We start from the raw sequence: 14,200 nt of genomic DNA, 5'->3' as shown, positions 1-14,200 counted from the left end.
TCGTTTATCTATTGGTAGTGTTGCTTATATTGAAGAGGAAAAGAAAGAGTTGGTTCGAGATGTTCATAGATTGGCCCGGTTGGGTGTCCAGTTAGTGGACTCTACCAATAGTGGTGTTATGGTTCACAGTGGTTCAGAATCGTCTTTTGTGGCCAAGCAATGTCTTTATCCAATATTGGTTGAATTGACAAAAAATGGTGCTTAAGAAGGCCGTTGAGGCTTTCTCCCAAGGGGGAGATGGTGTGCTTAGATATTAAGGTCGGTTGTGTATTCCCAATGCTGATGACTTGAGAGAACAAATCTTGTCATAAGCCCATAGTTCTCGGTATTCCATTCACCCGGGAGCCACCAAAACGCACTGTGAATAGCGGGAGATCTATTGGTGGAATGAGATGAAGAAGAATATTGCGGAGTTTGTGGCTAAATGTCCTAATTTCCAACAAGTGAAAGTTGAACATAAAAAACCGAGAGGTTTGTCCCAAGACATTGGTATTCCAACTTGGAAGTGGGAAGATTTGAATATGGACTTCATAGTAGGGTTGCCACGTACTCGGTGACAACATGACTCGATTTGGGTTATAGTAGATCGAATGACGAAATCGGCTTATTTTATTCTCGTCAAAATTTCCTATTCGGTGGAAGATTATGCTAATTTGTATTTGAGGGAAATGGTAAAGTTGTATGGAGTGCCTTTATCCATTATCTCCGATCGTGGTACTCAATTCACTTCTCAATTTTGGAAATCTTTCTAAAAGGGGCTTGGTACTCGTGTTAAGTTTAGTACGACCTTTCATCCTCAAACCGATGGGCAAGTGGAGTGTACCATCCAAACTTTGGAATACATGTTGAGGGCTTGTATGATTGATTTTAAGGGTAATTGGGATGACCATTTTCCATTGATTGAGTTTGCTTATAACAATAACTATCACTCGAGTATTGGTATGGTTCCATTTGAGGTAGTACAAAAGGAGGTGTAGATCTCCTATAGGTTGGTTTGAGGTGGATGAGGTGGCCTTAATAGATCCCGAATTGGTACATGAGGCTATGGAGAAAGTTTGACTTATTAGAGAAGGGTTGAAAACGGCTCAAAGTCGATAAATGTCATATGCCAATGTTAGAAGAAGAGATCTTGAATTTGATGTGCTTGATTGGGTTTACTTGAAAATCTCGCACATGAAGGGTGTTATGAGGTTTGGTAAGAAAGGGAAGCTTAGTCCCCGTTTTGTAGGCCCATATCAGATTTTGAGGCGTGTTGGTAAGGTTGCTTATGAACTTGATTTGACAAATGAATTAGCATCGGTGTATCCAATTTTCCATGTCTCTATGTTAAAGAAATGTATTGGAGATCCGACATCTATAGTTCCTTTAGAGGGTTTGAAATTTAAGGAGAATCTTTCTTATGAAGAAGTTCCAGTTGAGATTTTAGACCGGCAAGTAAAGAAGTTGAGAAACAAAAAAGTTGCTTTCGTGAGAGTGTTATGGAAGAATCATTTAGTTGAGGGTGATACTTGGGAGGTCGAGGCCGATATGATGTCCTAATATCCTCATCTTTTTCCTTCTACTCCTACTTTAGCTTGAGGTATTAAGTTCCTCATGGTTCTCTATTTTGGTGTTATGTGTGGTTTAGATGTTTCCATGATTTCCTTATTATGCATGTTCATGAAAAGCATAAGTTTTGAGAAAATGAGTCAACTTGATTGATTTCTACTTGTTTATGTGCATTTGAGTATAAATGGCATATGAGCTATATGACATGATGTTTTGAACATTGTCACGATCCGAGAGCACCCCCAAGTCGTAACATGCGTATTCGACCTCTCGGAGGTCTTATACAAGCCCTTAGTATTTATCACATTAGATATGTAAAATAGTGCGGAATTAAGAACTCTTTAAAACAAAATCCATAAGACTCAAAGGTCATATTATATATATATATATATATATATATATATATATATATATATATATATTATTTATTTATTTTTTTTATTTATTTTTTTTTTTTTAAAAAAAAACAGCTTTCAAAAGTACACAAGCGGAATACTAAGTCTCTTAGCCATCTTAGACATAAACCTGAAAACATACTAGGGGCACGGCCCTTTACAATCAAAAGAAGTCTACTAAGTCTATTACAAGAATCTTATCATAAAACTAGAATAGAAAAGTCTTGTCCTCGACATATGAGGACATACCACAAAATCTAGGAAGAACTTTAAATCCCAAGCTTACTATAGAACCCGCTCACTTGCCGGAACCTACACTTGTAGAAAAATAGAGAAAATATGGAATTAGCACAATTGAGTACTAAGTATGATGACCATGCAAAAAAACATGCTAAAACAGACATTTATTTGAGATATATGCTTTCATGCCATTTTTGATAAAACCTTCATATCACAATTATAAGAGACACACTTCACGTCATCATCCACATTTTAGACAATACCCACATAATAGACATACTCAACTAGTACCAATGTACAATACATGAACAAAATCGACAAGTAAGCCTTTTCATCATTTCATGACCTCTATCTCAAGTTACCCAAAGCCACACTTAAGTAAAACATGAAGTGGCCGCCCATACAATCTCTTTATATACACCTAAGTGTTCCTAAGAGTTACCATAGATAAGGAATGTACCATTACAATATAACATACTAAGTCAAAATTCTTTAATGAACCATTTTAGGAGACATTTAAGCATTTAGGGGACTTTCACATAATAGCCATTTAGACTTAGGGAACTCACTTTAGCATCTTCTAGGCCTACTCGTGCAATGTGTAGATAACATCTCATACTACCACCTACACTTTGTAGAACCTATCCAATAACTAGAGTGCACATCCCACATGATGGGAATAAGCATTAACCGACATAGACCATACTAGCTAGGCATGGAATCCGGAGTCTACCCTACTCCGTGGAAGGTGTTCTACTTGCCAAAGGTAGAACTAATAATCAACCAATGTAGGCACATGGTTTAAGGGATGTCCAAGGATGTTCATTGTGCTCTAGTCTCATACTTAAGTAGGGCCACCATCCTAACCACATCTACTCGGTGCTTAGCCTTAGTTCCCATAGAGTAATTCATTCACATGTATGCACTAGAGTGGACCCCATTTCTAAGTTCGGCCAACTCATAGTACTTCTACCAAAAAGGGCTCCATTTCTTAGTTCTAGTCGATCAAGGTTCATTCAAGGATAGCTCATTGACTTTCTTAGAGAGAGTTTGTTACCATTTTGGTCCACCATCTCTAAGTCTATCATTTCACACAAGAAAAAGGTCATTACCCCTAGGGTTCACCACTTCAAGGTTTAACATTCACATTTAAGAGTCTAGACTTACTCATGAAAAGGGTACCATGCTAGGTCTAGCCTATTCAAGATATAATCTAGAAGTCCTCTTTTATCATTCATAGAAAGGGCACCATGCTTAGGTCTACCGATCCTAGACATTCATTCATTCATTCAAAGAGCTTTCAAGTAACAAGAAGGGACATCTAAGTCTACCAAGCAAGTCACAACATTACCATATAGGGACTCTTCATAGTCCAACAATCGTCACATATGAACATTTAAAGAGAACATGCTTTCAATTACACTACAATAACACTTGTACAAGATCACCTTATAGCCATAAGAATACCTTCACATATTTACCTTCACATAGTACAATAACACTTCATAACTTGATAACACTTTAATTCAATAGATAATGCCTTCAAGTCCATGTTCATAATACATTCCATAATTAAACACCCCCACCATAAGTGGATCAAACCAAGCAAGAACAATTTTATCCATAATATGAGATTAAGCCAACTTACCATCCTCCAAAGCCATAATCAACAACACTCAAGTCCCAACCATTTTACTTACCACAAGAGAATTCATCCATAACTTGCCCATAAGGCCACAACTTTCAATTCATCCATACATCATCAATTCATCATAGATAGATGTAGAAAATCATAAGAGTCACTAATACAATCCAATCCAAACACAATTTCATGAACTTTGAATCATAAGCAAAAGACCCACTTCATAAGCAAATTTAGGAATTTAGGGAGAACATGGGTTCTTCAAGGAATTCCATATGAAATCATCTTAAAAACATTAATAAAACATTAATTCATCAATATAATGGCTTAGAAAATGTTTTGCCAATGAACCCATGCTTAGATTAGAATTTGAGATTTTTGTTCTTTGAAACACTTTTGAAACCATTTTGATTGGACTCCTTGAAAGAAAGATTGATCAAGGATCAAGGGTCACCATACCTCTAAGTTGAAAACCCATGAAAAATTGAAGAAAAAAGCACTCGAAATCTTTAACCCTAGCTCCAACTTGACCTTGGCCTTCAATGGTGTTCTAAAGAGAACCCTTCCTTTTTTTTTGAAGAATGAATTAAAACAATACCTTTTTAAAAGTTTTAATAACATATATAGAAATTAGAAATAATATAAAATGTACCCACTTCTTAATTTAGCTAAAAAATAATATTTACGAAAACGTCCCTTGCCCAAATGGACTTAACAAATAAAACTAAGGCAATTTTCCAATTATTTTGGAAAATTTCATAACTCCAATTTATGCTTAAACTTTTAAAATTCATACGTTAGGCTCTAGTTTCACCTATCAATTTTTAGGGTCGCTACAAACATGCTTTAGCTTGGAGTTGATGTTTCCTCCTCAAATATATGCATTGAAAGTATGGGAGTTGCATATGAATTTCATGATATGAAGAGATGAATGTGTTGTAGCTTGGAGTTGATGTTTCCTCCTTGGATAAGTGCATTTATATGATTGCATGCATGATGTGCTACTAGTCTTGAGTCTTTTCTTTTGAAATATGCCTAGAATCTCATTCGAGGACGAATGTTCCCAAGGGGGAGATAATGTAACACCTCAGATTCAGAGAAGGAAAAATATTTATTTCCTTAGCCAACTCGATGTAGTAGGGTATGAACGCTGAATCACTTAGCGATCCACCAATTGGAACCCTACCCTCTCACCTTTTGGCCTGATTTCAGCGTCCAGTATTCTGGAACTTTAGGCGAGCTAAGTTGAGCTCGTGGTTCCGTTCGGCGTGTCGCCAAAGTGCCCTCCCCATCGCCTAATTGACTCCATCCAAGAGTCACTTAGTGTAAATTTCGGTGAGCTAAAGGTTCACTTGGTGAGTCGTCGAGTGGCCTTTGGCAAGCTCCAGCGTGAGTTGTTTTCAATTTTTAAGTCAGGGTCTTAAAAGTCTTTTCAGATTATTTTAATTCTATACTACGTCGTGTTTCCCTTCATCTAAAGACCTATATAAGCATTTTCCCCCAAATTTCCCCAACTTTAAAACTATTCTCTCAAGAATCTAAAAGAAGATCAAATCTCTTCCCCCAAAATATTTCTCTCTCTAGAAACTTGAAGAAGAAGAAGAGTTCAATCTAGGGTTTCAAGGCAAACATCCATTTTCACTATTGAAGATAAGCATTTGGCTTTGAGGTATGATTCCTTCCATCTATGGAGTTCCCAATTTTTCCATTTTCAAAGTAGAAATCTCCAATTGAGTTAGGGTTTTTCATCTATGTTATGAGTTCTTTAAATTATTGATTTAATTGATTAATTTACGATCTTCTATGCATGAATTGAGTTAATCTCATGAATTTATGATGTTTTCCCTATGAACCCGTGAAATCCCCATGTTTTCCAAACTATGATCATATGATCAGGGGTATTGATTATGAAAGAAGTGTTTTATGAAATCAAGCATGAAGTTATAGAATCACATGAATTTATGACGAAATCTATGTAAATGTTCTAAGGATGCTTTGAGAGTAAATTATCAATGATGGTGTTGTTGAAAGGATTTTCTCATAAACACATGAAAGCATGATTGTGAAAAGTTTTCTCACATAGTAAGGATTCTAAGGTTGAAAGGTCTTCTCACCTAATTGAATCAAAAGATAAAGAGTTATCCTAATGAAACCTAGTTAGGATTGGTTAATGAATGATACCTTTCCATGGATGACTTATGATTTACTGTAACACCTCGTAATCTAGTAGGCTAAACTAGGGCTTAGTGTGAGGGCAACAAGACAAGGAAGAGGGCTGGGATACCCCACCATTCCTTTGACATTGCCTCACCTTCCACGACCATCACCACGATCAGTGGTAAGGACCACAACTCGTGGTGGGCTAGGCACTAGCTCCTCAAGGCTGCCCAAGCTAAACTCCTCCACACGAGCCACTTCATAACTCGTGAAGCCTTAGATGGATCGTGAGAGAGGTCGTGGTTTTGCCTTAGCTTTTTAGGGGCTGGGGGAAGGTGGCTTAGCCACTGGTCCATGACCATGAAAGGGACCACGGCTCATGGAGCCCTTCGTGAAGAAGAGGCAGTGGACTGCCAAGTGAGGGTAAATTGGGACTTTTTGGTTTTAATTAAATTGAAGTGGTATCATTTTACCCAAGCCTAGAACACCTATATAAGTGATTTTAACCCTTTAAACTCACCGTTCAAGTCATTATTTCCAAAACCCCAAAAGAAAACCCAAGCTCTTCCTCTCAAATATTTCTCTCTAGAACTTGAAGAACAAGAAATAGTTCAAGCTAGGATCAAGGTCAAGTATCCAATCCTTAAGAATTTGTGGGATTTGTAATCAAGGTATGATAGGTTTTCATCCATGAAATCCTTTCATTCATGGAGCCCCCATGATTTCCCCAATTTAGAAGAAGAATTCCCCAATTCTAGTTAGGGTTTCTTCTAATGTTATGAGTTTTGATCCAATTGAGTGGGTTATGATTGTTTGTGATTGAATTGATAGAATTAAATGTTTTTAGGATAAATTTACATGTACCCATGTCTAGAAAGATGAAATTAATGTAAGTGAGTTTTATGCCATAAAAGGGGAAATCAAGGATTTAGATGTGTTCTTCTAGGATTGATGAGATACATTGTAGATTGCTTGAGAGTAAAACATATAGACATGAATTGCTTGAGAGTAAAACATATAGACATGAATTGCTTGAGAGTAAATCATATAGATATGAATTGATTGAAATCAAAGTATATATGATGAATTATGACTTGTAGGCTTTGAGATTAGGATTGTCATGTTACCTTTGTCAAAAAAGAGATTAGGATTGTCTTGAGACTAAGGTATGTATGATGAATGATGATTAGTAGAACTTTTAGAGTAAAACTTATATGATGAATGATGATTATTAGGGCTTCGAGAGTAAAGCTTATACTATGATGATTGTTGATTTGTAGATAATTTTTTTGTGGAAGGATTTACCCACATGATCTACCCTATGAATGTGAAAGGTTTCCTTACATAGAATGATTTTAGGTTGAAAGTCTTGCTCACCTGAAATAAATCAAAGAATCTATGAATTATGATAGATAAGACTTAGATTGAATTAGCATAATGAGATGATTCTTTCATGAATAGCTTGACTTGGTAACACAAGACCATGCATGGTAACTTGAGTTAGTAGATCTCATGGATAACCTTGGATTGAGAAATAGTACCCTTCCAATGGCTAGCTTGAACTAAGCACAATAGAGTGCTTTGCATGGTAGCTTGACTTGGTGAGGCCACACACCATATCATGATATCTTGGATTGAGCAATAGTACCCTTCCTTGAGTAGCTTGGACTTGCATGAGCGGATGCCCTCCATGATAGCTTGGTCTAGCATAATGAGGTGCTTTTCCTTGTAGCCTTGAATTGGTAAATCGTAACTATTCATGAGTAATGACTTGTCTTGGACTAGTGAAAAAGTACTCTTCCATGAATAGTAGCGATAACTAAAGAGGGACTAATCTCTAATCAAAGTAGCATAGTTCTGATGAAACAATATTACTTCAAGGAAGTATTGTAAGCATGTTTTAATATGAGATTTAAGTATATGATGATAGATTATCTTGGAGTATTGCTTGAGTTGCCTTCCTTGATATGTATGACTAGAGGTGGATGACCTAAGTCTTGAGTAAGAATAAGTTGAGGTTACTTGAGAAGTGTTCCTATTATAGCATGATGATTTATGTGCATTGAATAAGTTTATGACTTATGTTGTTATCTCTTACGCTTATAGCCTATGTCTTATGTTGACTAATGTTTATGTTACGCTTATGATGATGTTTATGCAAGCTATCATATTTAGTACATCTTTGTACTAACACATACTCTTGCCTACATTTCTTATCCAAATGTAGGGTCTACTTCCATCCCCGTGACTAGGATCTTAGTAGAGCAAGGATTGAAGATTTGGTGAGTCCTCATAACATTCGAGGATTTGACCACCATTTCCTTATGTCTTTTATTTTATGTTTTGGACTATTGTATGCGCTGTGTCCAAAGACTTTCATGTTTTAGATAGTTTGAGACAAGTGTAATAGACTTCCGCTCGTTTTATAAAGACTTTGATATTGTTGAAAATGTTTTAAATTCCCGCTCATTTCTATCATCTTATGTTATGAAAGCTAAGTGATTGTATGAGGCCTCTCGAAGTCTTATACGCCAGGTTACATCTAGGGTGTACCCCTAAGTCGTGACACTTATGACTTAGCTTGGATTGACAAGATGACATGCCCTTCCATGGATAATAAGAACAAGTAAGAAATGTCTATTCCGTGGTATTTATGCTTAACACCGAGAGAATATTGAGATGAAAGCTCTCTCATTAGTAGAGGCCGGGTTTCTAGTAGCAATCTCCTTATCACTTACCTATGTGTCCCCATAGGATGATTGCTTAGATATACATTAGCTAGTGGATCCACTTAAGCTAGAAATTCATGGTCCTTACCTTGGCAAGTAGGACAACCCTTTTGGTGTGGGAGACACTAGTGGATCATGTTATAGCTCACATGGTCTCTATGTCGGTTAAGGCTACTTCCCATATTAATAATGAACTAAGGTTACTTCAAGAAGTATCTCATATGTGTTCAAGGTTCTAAAGATGTTAGCTTGCATTGACCATGTTTTATGAATTATGTTTTCTAACTCTTATTATGTTAGGTTGGTCAATTGCATGTCATGAAATGTCATGTTTTAGCATGAATTAAATGTTTTATGCATGACTATCATACTTGGTATATTGTTTTGTACTAACACATACTCTTGCCTACATTTTTCCCAAATGTAGGGTCCGATATTCAGGATTCTCAGTTTCGTGGCTAGAGGTTGACTTAGTTGATTTCCGAGCTTTGCTGAGTCGACATGCTTCGAGGACGGACTTTCATTGTTCTTAGTCTTCTTCTTATTTTCAGTTTTGAACATGATGTATGGGCTAGGCCCAATTTAATTCTATTGTATTAGATGGCTATTGAGACAAGTGTTTAGACTTCCTCTCTCTTTTATAAAAATGTTTTGGACTTGAAATGTTGTCTTTACTTCTCATGTTCTATTTCTTATGTTATGAATGCTAAGTGACTTGTATGTGGCCTGTCGGGGTCCTATACGCCATGTTACATCTAGGGTGTACCCCTGAGTCGCGACATATGGACATTCAACACATTATATGTTTTTATTTGGTGTCCATCAAGCTCATCTAAAGCTTTCATATGATCTATGTTATTCAAGACGTTATCAAAGTTTTAACAGTGATAAAATGAGATATGTTTTTTGAGGAATTGCAACTCAGTACGTGGTCTAAAATGTATAAGTCGAGATATATAAGGATGTTAAGCGTCGAACAATGTTAAACTTGAAAATTAAAAGGTATAGCCATATTGCAAGAAACATCATCAATAGCAACAAAAAATATCTTGTGACGAATTAGTTTCATCGACAGTGAAAATTTTGAAAAATAAGACTTGGTGAGACATCATTTAATCCAAATAATTTGTTCTTCGTATGTTATCTTATCAAACTCCAGCATATGTGCTTTTGAAGTTTCATTGACGTTATGAAGTATACAACTAATTTAATAAGATGCATAACATTTCATTATATATGTAGAGACCTTGTATATGAGAAAACATTCGAAATCGAGGAATAAAATGTTTCTATAAATATTTTGAAAAGATAAATATAGGGAATGCAAAATAAAAAAAACATCTTATTCTCTTTGAATAGATCTATTATACGAGGATTCGCGTATAAGGTGATGAAAAAGCTAAAGTAAAACGAAGAATAAATAATAAAATGTATTAAGATTTAGAAGTACATCTTTTTGGTTCACTACTAAAAAAACAGTGAATACCGACCTCAAATAGAAGTCGGTAATTTCCAACATCCGGAGGTCGATATTGTTAAAAAGAATAAAAAATAAAAAACTTTAGAAAAATGACTACAAGGAGTCGGTTTTTATGAAAAATAAAGCGGGAAAATCAAATACCGATCTCTGGAGGTCGGATTTTTTTCCAAAAAAAACGAATTACAATAAAAACCGACCTCTTGATGTCGGTATTAAATAAATCAATAAATAACAATATTTTATTTTTTCTCAATTAAATATAAAAAAAATTGAGAAATATTTTGAATTAATTTTATTTAAATCGTCTTCCCGAGGACGGTTTTGTGTAAAATAAAAAACAAAAAAAAATTATAATACCGACTTCCGGAAGTTAGTAAAATTAAATAGTATATAATTAAATTAATTTTCATTAAAATATTTATATAGTGACTTTCAGAAAATTAATAAATTAATATTTTCAATTAACTTTAAATAAATCGTCCTCCGGATGACAATTTTATATAAGTTCAAAAATAAATTAATATAAAATACTAACTTCCTTATGTCAGTATTATTTAATTAACATGACTACTTTTTATTTATCTTACAATTTAATGTGATACCGACCTCATGAGGTCGGTATTTTTTGTTTAATCTAATTACTTTTATAAAAGTGATATCCGGATGTCGATTTGTTTAAAATATTTCTATTAAACATAATTTTGCTATTGTGCATAATAGTAAATTTTCATTTTACGAAATAGACAATAGAACATCGTAAAGTACTATACAAAACAAGTTCTATCAAGATTTTTACGTTCGATCTTGAATGAATGTCAAGTGTAGTGATCATACCGTAGGCAATGACATGTAAAGGATAATTCATCGAAGTATGAAATATGTTGATTATTTACTCGTCGAGTAGTTTAACAAATCAAGTCTTATATATTAATGTTTCAGATATGAAATATATTATCAATTAAAGAAATACCGATGATCAATTTAAGGAGATTTATATATTAAATTTGATATTGATAAACTTCTGTTGATCGATAAAATTAAATTTATATATTTAGGAGGCATATATATATATATATTGTTGACACCCAATTTTGACCGACTTATTCGATTAAATATTTTAAAAACATATTACGAGTTTTAAAATCTTAATCAATTTTGTCTAAAATTATATATTATAGTATCGCTAAGTTACAAAATTATCAATTATTATTATTAAATTATTTTTATTATTATTAAATTATTATATTTGTCAATAGTTAAACTCGAAATAACTACTTTATTTAAATGATTTTAAATTTAGGTGTGTTTAATTTATATGAAAATACTTAAATATATGTAGTATTTTATTAATTGAATAGCATTTCCTTAATCTCCCCTTAAATCATTTAAATCATAACCTTTTTTGTTCAATTTGTTTAATTTATAGCCCTCTTCCTATCCAATTCTATTTCATGTTCAATTTGGCCATTCGCTTATTTCAATTATAGCCTATCTGATTCAATTCAATTCTCAAAAGCCCCATCCTTTAATCTCAGCCATTCGTTCATCCAAATCAACTACAAGATCAAATCTTGATCGTCCATGTCATTCAAACCAAAGGCCGAGATCAAATCTTCATTCTTATCATTTTTAAACCAAAAGAATCAAAACCCTAAGCCATCCTTCTTTCTTCATCTTCCTCTCATCTCCTCCTCCCGTATCTCTCCCTCTCCTCTATTCTCCTAGCAGCTCAGGCGAAGCAGCGAACGGCGCCGGGACCAGCTCCGACCGGCGAGCCTCTGTCTCTCTTCTCCTCCGCTCCAGTGAGGACGACAACAACAAACAGCAGCTCCAGCTGCTCTGACCAGCGAGCGGCGAGCAGCCAACTCCGGCGAAGGCAAGGTAATCACCGGCGAACCCCATCGAAGACGACAACAACAACAGAGAGACCCTCGCATCTCCATTCCTCTCCTCTTCAGCGAAGTTCTAGTAATCCAGGTATTTGATTAATCATCATACATACATAACAGTACTTATAATAAGCTAAATTGAAGTTTACCTGGACTTTTACATGGTCCAACAATTTCTCAAACACGTCTCTAAATAACTCTAATATTAGAACTCTAAAACTATTCAAATTGATTTAAGCTCTAGTTATATGAGACTGGCAAAACTAGATAATCAAACTTGGGATGGAAGGAGAAACAATGTCCGTGAATGTAGATTTATTAGGAGTCTAGACTCTCTAGAGAAAAATTAACTCTCGACTCACTTGAGCCTTTATCTCAATATGAAACTGACACTCTGAAACAATAGAGCTCATTCCAACAATCTTTGTATGGAAACAAGAAGACATACTGATTCCCAAGTAATTTGTGACATTCATCAGTCATCTTACCCAAGAGTCAGTTGTATGGAAGTTAGTGAGCACTCTTCTGCATATATTTTACTTAAAGACAGTCTTTGTTTGAAAGATATACAAACACACCATTGGATAAAACAAACAAGAAACCTCAGAATTAACAAGTGGAGCGTAGGTATAAATAGCCATGTCCTATTGGAGAACCATTCAAGTCAACAAGGTAGAAGCAAATAATTCAGTCACTCCTGCCAATGTTATGTATGCACATATGAAAATAGAAAGGCTGCATGAAGTAGTAGCATCAAGTCAAACCATTTTACCTTTGAAGTATGGAAACCACTAACATGCGCACATAGATAAGGACTCAACTTCTGACCTCCTTGAGCGCACAACATTTCAGAAACTAATTTCAGCATGCTCACATAAAAAAGAGACCTTTAATCAATAAGACAGTATTAGTTTAAATAAGTTCAAATAAACAATGTGGTTTAGTTGGTGGATTTAAGTGGAAACTAGTTAGAGTTAAAAAGTTGTTTAGTTGTTTAAATAAGTTCAAATAAATAGTGTGGTTTAGTTGGTGGATTTAGTTGTTGGAATTAAGTCAAAACTAGTTAGAGTTAAAGTTGTTTAGTTATTGAAATAAGTTCAAATAAATAATGTGGTTTAGTTGGTGGAATTAATTCAAAACTAGTTAGAGTTAATGTTGTTTGGTTGTTTAAACAAGTTCAAATAAATAATGTGATTTAGTTGGTAGATTTAGTTGTTAGAATTAAGTCAAAATTAGAGTTAAAGTTGTTTAGTTGTTTGATCGTATTTTAGTTTATTTTGAAGTTGGATTTAGTTTAATTTGAAGTTGGATGAAGTTTATTTTGAAGAAGATTAATGTATATGTTGAAAAATATTGTGTTGGCAACTCTTTGGGCTGTTTTGGTAGAAATATTCAAGTGGACAACTAAAATTGCAAAAAAAAAACAAAAAAAACAAATAAACGATACCAACCTCTGGAGGTCGGAATATAAAAAATAAATTAATTTTTTAAAGATTAAAAATTAATTAATACCGACCTCTGTATGTCGGTATTTTAAAATATAAGAAATAAATATTTTGACTTCCAGAAGACGAAAATAATAAAAATAAAAATAAACAAATATATAAAAGTGACCTCAAGAAGTCAGAAAATAAAATAATGAATTTTCCGACTTAAAATTAAAACTTACCTTGAAGGGTCGGTATTGAAAAGCGACCAAGCTTTTTCCGACCTAAGCTGGGAATACCGACTTCCGGAAGTCGGTATTTGTAGGTCGGTATTCACTGTTTTTTTAGTAGTGGTTATAGAATTAAAAATCTATTACAATTCGTCTTTGGATAAAATATTCTTGACAATTCAGTGTACTCACTTAAAAACAAAATTGAATAATCATAGATAAGCTTACTGAGGTAGTTCACCACTGCGCGAAGGGATGATTATTTACCTAGTTAAAAAAATATATATGATTTTTTCTAATTACTTTGTACTCATAAAATTATCATATGAGATATTATATTAAAATTAAAGATTATCAAATCAGGAAAAAAGAAATTTTCTTTTTATTTCAAAAATACAAACAAATCGAAATGATATAGTACTTTATTATAATTTATGTCTTGTTGTTAAAAGTGGCTAATTTA

The 14,200-nt window shown here is 34.1% G+C and overlaps 1 protein-coding gene across 1 annotated transcript in view; it reads left to right on the top strand.

Annotated features, from left to right (window-relative positions):
* LOC125823308 (26S proteasome regulatory subunit RPN13) overlaps window positions 1-14,200 on the top strand; it is a 406,586-nt gene that overhangs the window by 33,903 nt on the left and 358,483 nt on the right. The gene's annotated exons all lie outside the window — the stretch shown is intronic.

Source organism: Solanum verrucosum, unplaced genomic scaffold, assembly GCF_900185275.1.
Source record: "Solanum verrucosum unplaced genomic scaffold, falcon-dt-bn FXZP01000214.1, whole genome shotgun sequence".
Lineage (NCBI taxonomy): Eukaryota > Viridiplantae > Streptophyta > Magnoliopsida > Solanales > Solanaceae > Solanum > Solanum verrucosum.
This window is presented reverse-complemented; position numbering and strand designations above follow the sequence as displayed.